General features: G+C 47.7%; 1 protein-coding gene across 1 annotated transcript in view; it reads left to right on the top strand.

Annotated features, from left to right (window-relative positions):
• Nucleotides 1–6,934: 6,934 nt before the first annotated feature.
• The window catches only part of SEMA3B (semaphorin 3B), a 28,855-nt gene continuing 23,204 nt past the window's right edge, over nt 6,935–12,585 (top strand). Inside the window, exon 1 of the mRNA XM_075287260.1 lies at nt 6,935–7,147. The gene's annotated coding sequence lies outside the window, so the exon portion shown is untranslated. The remainder of the gene's footprint in view (nt 7,148–12,585) is intronic.

Below are 12,585 nucleotides of genomic sequence, written 5' to 3'. Positions count from 1 at the left end.
CTGTAGGACAGGGGAATACAATCTATTACTATCTGTTATCAGCCATGTCAGGAGAGGAGAGGCCGACTGTAGGACAGGGGAATACAATCTATTACTATCTGGTATCAGCCATGTCAGGAGAGGAGAGGCCGACTGTAGGACAGGGGAATACAATCTATTACTATCTGTTATCAGCCATGTCAGGAGAGGAGAGGCCGACTGTAGGATAGGAGAATACAATCTATTACTATCTGTTATCAGCCATGTCAGGAGAGGAGAGGCCGACTGTAGGACAGGGGAATACAATCTATTACTATCTGTTATCAGCCATGTCAGGAGAGGAGAGGCCGACTGTAGGACAGGGGAATACAATCTATTACTATCTGTTATCAGCCATGTCAGGAGAGGAGAGGCCGACTGTAGGACAGGGGAATACAATCTATTACTATCTGTTATCAGCCATGTCAGGAGAGGAGAGGCCGACTGTAGGACAGGGGAATACAATCTATTACTATCTGTTATCAGCCATGTCAGGAGAGGAGAGGAGAGGCCGACTGTAGGACAGGAGAATACAATCTATTACTATCTGTTATCAGCCATGTCAGGAGGGGCCGACTGTAGGACAGGGGAATACAATCTATTACTATCTGTTATCAGCCATGTCAGGAGGGGAGAGGACGACTGTAGGACAGGGGAATACAATCTATTACTATCTGTTATCAGCCATGTCAGGGGAGGCCGACTGTAGGACAGGGGAATACAATCTATTACTATCTGTTATCAGCCATGTCAGGAGGGGAGAGGACGACTGTAGGACAGGAGAATACAATCTATTACTATCTGTTATCAGCCATGTCAGGAGAGGCCGACTGTAGGACAGGGGAATACAATCTATTACTATCTGTTATCAGCCATGTCAGGAGAGGCCGACTGTAGGACAGGGGAATACAATCTATTACTATCTGTTATCAGCCATGTCAGGGGAGGCCGACTGTAGGACAGGGGAATACAATCTATTACTATCTGTTATCAGCCATGTCAGGAGGGGAGAGGACGACTGTAGGACAGGGGAATACAATCTATTACTATCTGTTATCAGCCATGTCAGGAGAGGAGAGGCCGACTGTAGGACAGGGGAATACAATCTATTACTATCTGTTATCAGCCATGTCAGGAGAGGAGAGGCCGACTGTAGGACAGGAGAATACAATCTATTACTATCTGTTATCAGCCATGTCAGGAGAGGAGAGGCTGACTGTAGGACAGGGGAATACAATCTATTACTATCTGTTATCAGCCATGTCAGGAGAGGAGAGGCCGACTGTAGGACAGGGGAATACAATCTATTACTATCTGTTATCAGCCATGTCAGGAGGGGAGAGGCCGACTGTAGGACAGGAGAATACAATCTATTACTATCTGTTATCAGCCATGTCAGGAGAGGAGAGGCCGACTGTAGGACAGGGGAATACAATCTATTACTATCTGTTATCAGCCATGTCAGGAGGGGCCGACTGTAGGACAGGGGAATACAATCTATTACTATCTGTTATCAGCCATGTCAGGAGAGGCCGACTGTAGGAGAGGAGAATACAATCTATTACTATCTGTTATCAGCCATGTCAGGAGAGGAGAGGCCGACTGTAGGACAGGAGAATACAATCTATTACTATCTGTTATCAGCCATGTCAGGAGAGGAGAGGCCGACTGTAGGACAGGGGAATACAATCTATTACTATCTGTTATCAGCCATGTCAGGAGAGGAGAGGCCGACTGTAGGACAGGAGAATACAATCTATTACTATCTGTTATCAGCCATGTCAGGAGAGGAGAGGCCGACTGTAGGACAGGGGAATACAATCTATTACTATCTGTTATCAGCCATGTCAGGAGAGGAGAGGCCGACTGTAGGACAGGGGAATACAATCTATTACTATCTGTTATCAGCCATGTCAGGAGAGGAGAGGCCGACTGTAGGACAGGGGAATACAATCTATTACTATCTGTTATCAGCCATGTCAGGAGAGGAGAGGCCGACTGTAGGACAGGGGAATACAATCTATTACTATCTGTTATCAGCCATGTCAGGAGAGGAGAGGCCGACTGTAGGACAGGGGAATACAATCTATTATTATCTGTTATCAGCCATGTCAGGAGGGGAGAGGCCGACTGTAGGACAGGAGAATACAATCTATTACTATCTGTTATCAGCCATGTCAGGAGAGGAGAGGCCGACTGTAGGACAGGGGAATACAATCTATTACTATCTGTTATCAGCCATGTCAGGAGGGGAGAGGCCGACTGTAGGACAGGGGAATACAATCTATTACTATCTGTTATCAGCCATGTCAGGAGAGGAGAGGCCGACTGTAGGACAGGGGAATACAATCTATTACTATCTGTTATCAGCCATGTCAGGAGAGGAGAGGACGACTGTAGGACAGGGGAATACAATCTATTACTATCTGTTATCAGCCATGTCAGGAGAGGAGAGGCCGACTGTAGGACAGGGGAATACAATCTATTACTATCTGTTATTAGCCATGTCAGGAGAGGAGAGGCCGACTGTAGGACAGGGGAATACAATCTATTACTATCTGTTATCAGCCATGTCAGGAGAGGAGAGGCCGACTGTAGGACAGGGGAATACAATCTATTATTATCTGTTATCAGCCATGTCAGGAGGGGAGAGGCCGACTGTAGGACAGGAGAATACAATCTATTACTATCTGTTATCAGCCATGTCAGGAGAGGAGAGGCCGACTGTAGGACAGGGGAATACAATCTATTACTATCTGTTATCAGCCATGTCAGGAGGGGAGAGGCCGACTGTAGGACAGGGGAATACAATCTATTACTATCTGTTATCAGCCATGTCAGGAGAGGAGAGGCCGACTGTAGGACAGGGGAATACAATCTATTACTATCTGTTATCAGCCATGTCAGGAGAGGAGAGGCCGACTGTAGGACAGGGGAATACAATCTATTACTATCTGTTATCAGCCATGTCAGGAGAGGAGAGGCCGACTGTAGGACAGGGGAATACAATCTATTACTATCTGTTATCAGCCATGTCAGGAGAGGCCGACTGTAGGACAGGAGAGGCCGACTGTAGGACAGGGGAATACAATCTATTACTATCTGTTATCAGCCATGTCAGGAGAGGCTGACTGTAATGTTTACTAATGGATGTGTCATTCAGTATATTGTTCTGTCCTCCCCCATGATCATTACTTTATATCACATATAGTCAGAGCTGACGCCCTTCTACATGACGGATTTTCGCCTCCTGTTATATTTTCTGCACTGCCCCTTTACAACCTCCTGTACACTTGCCCTCTTGCACATTCCAGCCTCTGTCCCTCCCTCCGTACAGGTGAGGGCTCAGTACACGATGAAGCTGCTTCTAATGTGACTTTGTGTGTGTCGGCATATATCAATATGATCAGGCGGCAGGATGGCGCAGATGGTTGTTGTGGCAGTGGATTGGCCAGGAAGGAGTGCGGGTTCTCTTCTGTGGTTTACACGGCTGTGGATCTGGTTCTGTGTAATTGATGGCAGCTCCTGAATTAGCTGTTAATGTCATTAATGTGTAACTGATGTTAACGTCTGAGGCCAAGGAAAACCGCGTGATGATGAGTGCAAGGGGCGGGAGTGACACCGAAACACAGATCCAGACACTCAGCGCAGACAGGAACACTACACAATCAGGATGACATTTGCTACTGAAGGGCAAACCTCAAACCACAGCTATAAGGCAGATGTGCTCCGGGGGGCGCTGCAGCAGGATGGGTTCACGCTCAACAACTTCTCATACACTTTATGCTTCTGGATCTCATGATTTCCAAGATCTCTGCTCACTGTCAGGGAATGGAAAGAATGTTATTTACACCAAATATCTAAGCAGGAGAGTCAAAACAAGAAATGGAGTAAAAAATCAAGAAGTGATATCTTTTTCTACAATCCACTCCTGACACTGGCCCTAAAATCAACACTGCTGGGCCCAGGACCCTAAGAGGGCCTCCTAGGTTATAAATGATCCACTAGGGGCCTACTGCAGACTGTGCACACCTGTGTCCTGATGAGCTGAGGGTTTGTTGCAATGACAGTCCATGGTGATACACTGTAACAATCAGCACAAGTGACGGATGTCTGCTGCTCAGAGGATTGCCCAGACTGGTTATATTGTAACAAATTGTCAGCTGTGTACATAGCTACAGATAACACCGGTGCCCATTCACTGACAGTAAGCAGAGATAGTCAGAATTGTGAGAAAATGGAACAGAAAGTACTGAAGAAGTTGTTACCGCGCCAGTGTTCACACAGTGGGATTATACCACAGTTCATGATAATGTCACCACCAGGAGGTGCTGCACTGTTACAGGAGGAGTCTGGCGGAAGATGCCCTAAATATATTACTGAGACATCTTGGCACTTGGACAGCCAGAAGTAAATGTGACACGTTACTACTACAACGTGCGGCGTCTGTATGTGCCATGGTGAGTGGCGCATTACCAGTCATACTGGACCAGAACCAAACGGACATTGGGGTCCAGTATGACTGGTAATGCTGAAACTAAAATTCTACATAGCTGAGGTCTGTGGATAAGTGTGAAAGCTTCAGAGACGATGTGTGAGCAACAAAAAAACGCCACTGTTGTAGAGAGCCAGCTGTGCCAGCAGAGAAGGAGTTAACCCGGTATACCCTTGAGCTGGTATAGAATGGGAGAGGACAGATAGTATATGTCAAGGAGACTATGGCCATCCTTGTACAGCAGCACCGTGCCTCTCTGCCGCTGGGTATTATTTGGGTTTCAGTGAATATTATCAGTCTATCCCACGAACTCCTGAGTCATCGCCATCAGGCGTAATCCCTGCAGCGCCCCCTATGGCCTCATGTTATTACCAGGGTCTTACTTCAGTCAGTTTCTATGAGGTCATCACGGAGGGGTGTACAGTATAAATCAGCCAATTGATTCATGCCCCCCACCCATAGGTTATATGACAAAGGGTAGCAGTGTAGGAGAGCAATGGGGCCAGCCTTGACTTTTGGGAACATCCACAGGCCCGTCGTCATCCCGGCAGCAAGGTCACGGTTCAGTCAGTGACATCATCACCCCCCCCCCACACACACTTCCTTCATAAGTTGATGTCACTGAGATTGAACTTTGCCCCCTGTCAGGCACACAAGGGCGCTGTCGCAGGCCTGGCACTGACTTTCTGCAATGTTTTGTCACGGTGCTGTCAACAGGGGGCGGGAGGAGCACTTTCTGGGAATTTCATAGAGTTGGGGTGTTTCTGGCCTTGCACTTGCTGGTTTAGGATTGCAGCTCTGGAGAAAGAGGCTGGAAAATCCAAGGCATCAAAGAATGTTATTTGGAAGCTGCTGGTGGCGATCCAGGCATGTGTGCGGCAGCTGCAGGAAGAGATGAAAAGTACAATGTGCGAGGGGTGGGGTACCTGCCGAGTGTCCGGGGGTATTAGTGTCACCCTAATGTCTTCATGCCTCTCTTCATCCCCTGACAGAGAATAGGCGCCGCTCTGACCTCCTGCACTCAGCTCCTGCTCCTCAATAGGGCCTAGCACTAAGAGCATTCCTTGCAAATGGAGAGTGAGCGGGGTCAGTGGGAGCCGCGACCTCCGACCCCACTCACTGCTGCGGGGTCACTTAGGTGACAATGTGTTAAATGTGCAGTAAATGACCTGTGACTCAGGAGGGGCACTTAATATCTCCGCTCTTCAATCCCTAACAACCCCCCTGTCCTTGATGCTGCTAATGCACCTGTGTATTCTTCACCCACCCCCAATACCTGCACCTCTAGACCCAACATGCCCCCCGACTGCCCACAAACATAATATCAGCTGGGAAAACACACGCTGAAAGTTGGGGTGTCTATTATATGCAGACTCCTTTTGTCGGTCACTAGGGGGTACTTTCTTTCCTGCACCCCCTCCTCTCATCCGCTGGCTCTTCGCCTCTACCACTAATTATCGCTCCTCTTGTTGTTGTTGTTTTAGTCTTTCTCTCACATTTTACCCCCCTCATTAATTACTTCCTGCCCCCCGGGGTCTTGTCCCCCATTTTCCTCATTGTCAGTGGCGCTCCCTCTCATTATGTGCCCCCCATGCTCCCAGCCACCCCCCTTCCCTCTGTCCCTTTGTTAGTGAGTGAATGAGGCCCACACTTGTCACATTCCAGTGTGTCTTTCTATGCGGTGACTCCAGGCAGCCATGTATGAATGTGTATTGTGTGGGGGGTGATCTGTGCACCCCATTTGTCAGTCCCCCATATTCCACAGGTCTTGGGGTTGTACGGGCTGGGGTTTTGGGTCTCCATAGTCCAGCTCCATACCCCTGGATTACTGTATCGGGGTGCGAGTGTTTTTGTGGCCACATCTGCCAGTCAGTGGGTGTTGTGAGAGATGCCAGAATGGAGAACATCCCGAGAATTTGTGGCTGGGGGCCATGTGTCCGGCGCAGCTGATCGGGGACTAGGAGACAACAGTGATCATACTGGGATCAGCGGCTCCCCACTCACATATACATCAAATACATGGAAGCTGTATACCATTGGTATATACAGCTTACTTCACCCAAGACACAAACCCTTTAGTGACCCGACCTCTCTCACAGCTGAGGGTTTGTTACAATTATTTCCATTCTGCAGTGTACATCCTGCACTGATACATGGTAACAAGTTGTCTAGACAAGACACAACTGTAACAAACCCTCAGAAGTGAAAGGATGATTAGTCTCTGGAGGTAACGGGCATGTTCCCATTCACTGACATCAAGCGCAGACACATCGTGCATTAGAAACCTGGCCATACACAGAGCTGGAGTGTCCTTACTGTCTCACCACCTGGGGAAGGGGCTACTGGGCAGAGGTGTGAGCGCAGGTGGAGCAGGAGGAGGAGGGCCAGGGGCAGACATGGGACAGTCCTGCGCTCTCGGCGCTGTCTCCTCACTGCTGTCTCGCTCGCTCTCTCCTCCCTCTCCTTCTGGAGCTGTGTACAGTGGGAGGGGAGAGCAAGACTCAGACCAAGAAGCAGAGAGCTCACCTCGGACTCACAGGCAGACCCCCCTGCCAAACCCCCAGAACCTGTCCTCATCCCCCTCCTCACCTTAACCCTTTCATCAGCTTCTCTCCATTTGATTTGCAACTGCAGGTAAGATCAGGGTTTATGCTGTGTTACTTCTAGGCTGTGAGTGTCAGCTCTTGGGGGCAGATTGGTGACTGTGAAGTGCACTGAATGTAGCAGTGCTGGTTCTGTGTGAGGACACCTGGTCCGCTGGTGCAGTGGGATATATTGTACTATACTGGTACGGCTGTATACAGTGCTGTGTGTGTATATGATGTAATGGCAACAACTCCAGAGCGGTGACCTTCGCTTTATATGTGACTGGAGGAGGACAATGTTGGTGCTGTGACTTATATGCACTGTATAGAGAGGTATATTACTACCGTATAGACTTATGTGTGATCCCTGGGGCTTCTCTATATCACTACATACTGGGTGTAACGCCCGCTCCTGTCCCTTTAAGGACGTGTCATTCTCCACTGCCTCCGTACATCTGTGGGAGTTTGTTTGCCATGTTGATCTCTTGCTGTGGACGTCACAGATGGCGAATGATCCCGTATCCTGCGCTGTTCTGTGTATACTCCGCAGGTGCACCGGCCGCCCGCTGCTGTCTTACGGTTTTGTTTGTGATTTTGGGGTTTGGTGCAGATGTGCCCCAGTGTTACAAAACCACTAAATCTGCACCGTGTGAATAATCCCTGAGGGCTGCTGACATGTGGCTGGTCAGACCTGAGGGCGTCCCCCAGATAATTCTATTACTACACATTATAGTCACTGTATGTAACATGCCACGGTCCCTGTGTATTACCTGTACTGGGAATCTGATCCCAGGAAGTCGTGCATCCTCCGGCTCTGTCTGTGATGCTGCTGCGTGCCTGACCTCTGACCTCTCAGGTGCGGTGACCTCAGGGGCCACATCCATGAACAGGGCAGGTTTTACAATCTCTGGAATTTTCATAACCATCCGGCTCTGAGGGAAGAAAAAGAAAATTCCTGGGAAATGCTAATCTTGCCACAATGCAGAATTAGTGGCTAATACTGTTCTCCTGACCGCGGTCTCATATGAGGTCACGGGGTCACCGGTGTGCTGTGCAGCCGCCATGTCGTGCTCATAAAGACCCTGTTGTTGTACGACAATCACTTGTTATATCGGCTAGTTACAGATGGGATGGCAGCAGTATAATAGTAAGAGGTGTATGTAGCAGAGGCGGCCGTGCGCACATACAGTGAACGACCCCACACCCCTCCATCTCCCCCTGAGCGCTATCCCTGTCCTGCATTAATCTCTGCTGAACCATATTTTATATTGTGCTAACAAGGGCTGGATTCCCGCCAGGCGCCCATTAAACTTCACCAGGACATCAAAAGGGGATTCTCTCTTTGAAACTAATATAGAGGTTTCTTCAGAAGTCGCACCCCCCTCCCCCCCAACCCCCGTTATCTGGAAGTGGCCGGGTAAATAATGGTGTTCCTTATGTTACTGGATCCCAAACATAAGAGGTATATCTCCCCCCACCCCGGCTCCTAAGGGTCCATGTCACCTTATCCTGCTGTCTCAGGATATGAAGCGTCACTCAGGGATATAATCTACAATGGGCTATTATACAGGGCGCGGGGCCGCAGCTGAGGGTCTGGCCTCGGGTTGTCTCCTCTACTCATGTGTGATCTGTGCCCTATTATTCCTCATCCCACATCCCTACTGTACACCCATCTATGGCCACCCCTATGGACATCTCTACAAGAGCACAGCCCTCATAAGGGAACCAAAGTCACCGAAAAGGTCCCAAAATCTTCCCAGAGAGAAATCTCTTCAGTCACAAGACGAAAAAGAACAAACTGGATGGAGCCTGCAGTGTAAAGCATGGAGGTTGTCAGTCTGACATTCAGGGTTCAGTGTATTGTATCTTGTGTATGTGTGTGTGTGTATATATATATGTGTGTGTATATGTATGTGTGTGTGTATATATGTGTATATATATATGTGTGTGTGTGTATATGTGTGTATATATGTGTATGTGTGTGTATATATATATATATATATATATATATATATATATATATATAACTAGCTGGTACCCGCGACTTGGTCTGCGGTGATTGTAGCAGTGGGTATATACAGGTGCGGGTAAGGTTTTCGTACTGTGTATAAGGGATGGGATATGAAATGTAACTTTGTATCTTGTTGTTGCTGTAATTCAGAGAATCCGTGAGACTTTTGTGTTGCAGTTACTTTGTATTAGAGCTGCTATATATTCGGTGTTGTGAGAAACTTTACATAGTGACTTTGGGACAGAAGTATTTGAAGTTAACCCTTTCCCGCCAATGGCATTTTTTGATTTTCGTTTTTAACTCCCCTCCTTCTAAACCCCATAACTTTTTTATTTCTCCGCTCCCAGAGCCATATGAGGTCTTAATTTTTGCGGGACAAATTTTTCTTCCTGATGCCGCCATTATTTATTCTATATAATGTACTGGGAAGCAGGGAAAAAATTCAGAATGGGGTGGATTTGAAGAAAAAATGCATTTCTGCGACTTTCTTACGGGCTTTGGTTTTATGGCGTTCACTGTGCAACCAAAATGACCTGTCCCCTGTATTCTGTGCTTCGTTACGATTCCGGGGATACCAAATTTATATGGTTTTATTTACATTTTGACCCCTTAAAAAAAAATCCAAAACTGTGTTAAAAAATTATTTTTTGAAAAGTCGCCATATTCTGACAGCCGTAACTTTTTTATACATGCGTGTACAGGGATGTATAGGGCGTCGTTTTTTTGCGGGGTCGGGTGTACTTTGTAGTTCTACCATTTTTGGGAAATGTTATTGCTTTGATCACTTTTTTTTCAAATTTTTATCAGAATCCAAATAGTGCAAAAATGGCGATTTGGCACTTTTGACCATTTTTCCCGCTACGGCGTTTACCGAACAGGAAAAATATTTGTATAACTTTGTAGAGCGGGCGATTTAGGACGCGCGGATACCTAACATATATGTGTTTCACAGTTTTTAACTACTTTTATATGTGTTCTAGGGAAAGGGGGGTGATTTGAATTTTTAATCCTTTTTATTTATTTTTTTTATATTTTTTTTTACTTTTTTTAAACTTTTTTTGTTGCATTTATTAGACCGCCTAGGGGTATTGACATGGGTGGGCGGTGTCGCGGATTGTCAGAGCGGTGGGGGTCGGCAAACATGGCTGCTCCGGAGCGTTAAAGAGCGCCTCCTGGAGTATCGGTAAGGTGAGGGCCAAAGTGGTAAAGTCTATGTATATGAGATTGTGTGGGGTTAGGGGCGAGGCTGAAGAGGGCAATAGGAATTTTGGGACTTGCTATGGTCCAAAGTGTGTGAGATTGCAGAGATGGTGGTGTGAGTTTGGGTTTTGTGGGGGTCCTGGCACAAACGTATGTGCGCTATTGTGACGAAAAGTAGCCTATTGCGCAATCGAGTGTATTAACTATGTTTGTGGAAAATTTCAACCAAATCGGTGGAGCGGTTTTTCCGTGATTGAGGAACAAACATCCGAACATGCAAACCCACAAACTCACAAACTTTCACATTTATAATATTAATAGGATGTAATCTGGACCAGAGGAGACCTCTCTGGCCAATAAATAGAAGTGCGAGTCCACAGGCAGCCACAACATACCGCCATATCTACCACAAAGCAGGCCACCATTCCCACTCCATGTGATAACTGCGCCAATCTGCAATGAAACCAAGTGCTGGAGGTTTTCGACTGGGCTTGTGGCTGCTACACAACACGTGGACTCCCCTTAGGGGTAATACACCTGTTACAGTACACGTGGACTCCCCTTAGGGGTAATACACCTGTTACAGTACACGTGGACTCTCCTTAGGGGTAATACACCTGTCTCAGTACGCGTGGACTCTCCTCAGGGGTAATACACCTGTCACACCTGTTACAGTACACGCGGACTCTCCTTAGGGGTAATACACCTGTTACAGTACACGTGGACTCCCCTTAGGAGTAATACACCTGTTACAGTACACGCGGACTCTCCTTAGGGGTAATGCACCTGTTACAGTACACGCGGACTCCCCTTAGGGGTAATACACCTGTCTCAGTACATGTGGACTCTCCTTAGGGGTAATACACCTGTTACAGTACACGTGGACTCCCCTTAGGGGTAATACACCTGTCTCAGTACACGTGGACTCTCCTTAGGGGTAATACATCTGTTACAGTACACGTGGACTCTCCTCAGGGGTAATACACCTGTTACAGTACACGTGGAGTCTCCTTAGGGGTAATACACCTGTTACAGTACACGTGGACTCTCCTCAGGGGTAATACACCTGTTACAGTACACGCGGACTCTCCTCAGGGGTAATGCACCTGTTACAGTACACGTGGACTCTCCTTAGGGGTAATACACCTGTTACAGTACACGTGGACTCTCCTTAGGGGTAATACACCTGTTACAGTACACGTGGACTCCCCTTAGGGGTAATACACCTGTTACAGTACACGTGGACTCCCCTTAGGGGTAATACACCTGTTACAGTACACGCGGACTCCCCTTAGGAGTAATACACCTGTTACAGTACACGCGGACTCCCCTTAGGGGTAATACACCTGTCTCAGTACATGTGGACTCTCCTTAGGGGTAATACACCTGTTACAGTACACGTGGACTCCCCTTAGGGGTAATACACCTGTCTCAGTACACGTGGACTCTCCTTAGGGGTAATACATCTGTTACAGTACACGTGGACTCTCCTCAGGGGTAATGCACCTGTTACAGTACACGTGGAGTCTCCTTAGGGGTAATACACCTGTTACAAAACACGTGGACTCTCCTTAGGGGTAATACACCTGTTACAGTACACGCGGACTCTCCTCAGGGGTAATGCACCTGTTACAGTACACGTGGACTCTCCTTAGGGGTAATACACCTGTTACAGTACACGCGGACTCCCCTTAGGGGTAATACACCTGTCTCAGTACACGTGGACTCCCCTTAGGGGTAATACACCTGTTACAGTACACGTGGACTCTCCTTAGGGGTAATACACCTGTTACAGTACACGTGGACTCCCCTTAGGAGTAATACATCTGTTACAGTACACGTGGACTCTCCTTAGAGGTAATACACCTGTTACAGTACACGTGGACTCTCCTCAGGGGTAATACACCTGTTACAGTACACGCGGACTCTCCTTAGGGGGTAATACACCTGTCTCAGTACACGTGGACACCCCTTAGGGGTAATACACCTGTTACAGTACACGTGGACTCTCCTTAGGGGTAATACACCTGTTACAGTACACGTGGACTCTCCTCAGGGGTAATACACCTGTTACAGTACACGTGGACACCCCTTAGGGGTAATACACCTGTTACAGTACACGTGGACTCTCCTTAGGGGTAATACACCTGTTACAGTACACGCGGACTCCCCTTAGGGGTAATACACCTGTTACAGTACACGTGGACTCTCCTTAGGGGTAATACATCTGTTACAGTACACGTGGAGTCTCCTTAGGGGTAATACACCTGTTACAA

The sequence above is a fragment of the Leptodactylus fuscus genome, chromosome 9 (genome assembly GCF_031893055.1).
Source record: "Leptodactylus fuscus isolate aLepFus1 chromosome 9, aLepFus1.hap2, whole genome shotgun sequence".
Taxonomy (NCBI): Eukaryota; Metazoa; Chordata; class Amphibia; order Anura; family Leptodactylidae; genus Leptodactylus; species Leptodactylus fuscus.
Note: the sequence above shows the minus strand (reverse complement) of the source record. Positions and strands in the feature narration are given on the sequence as shown.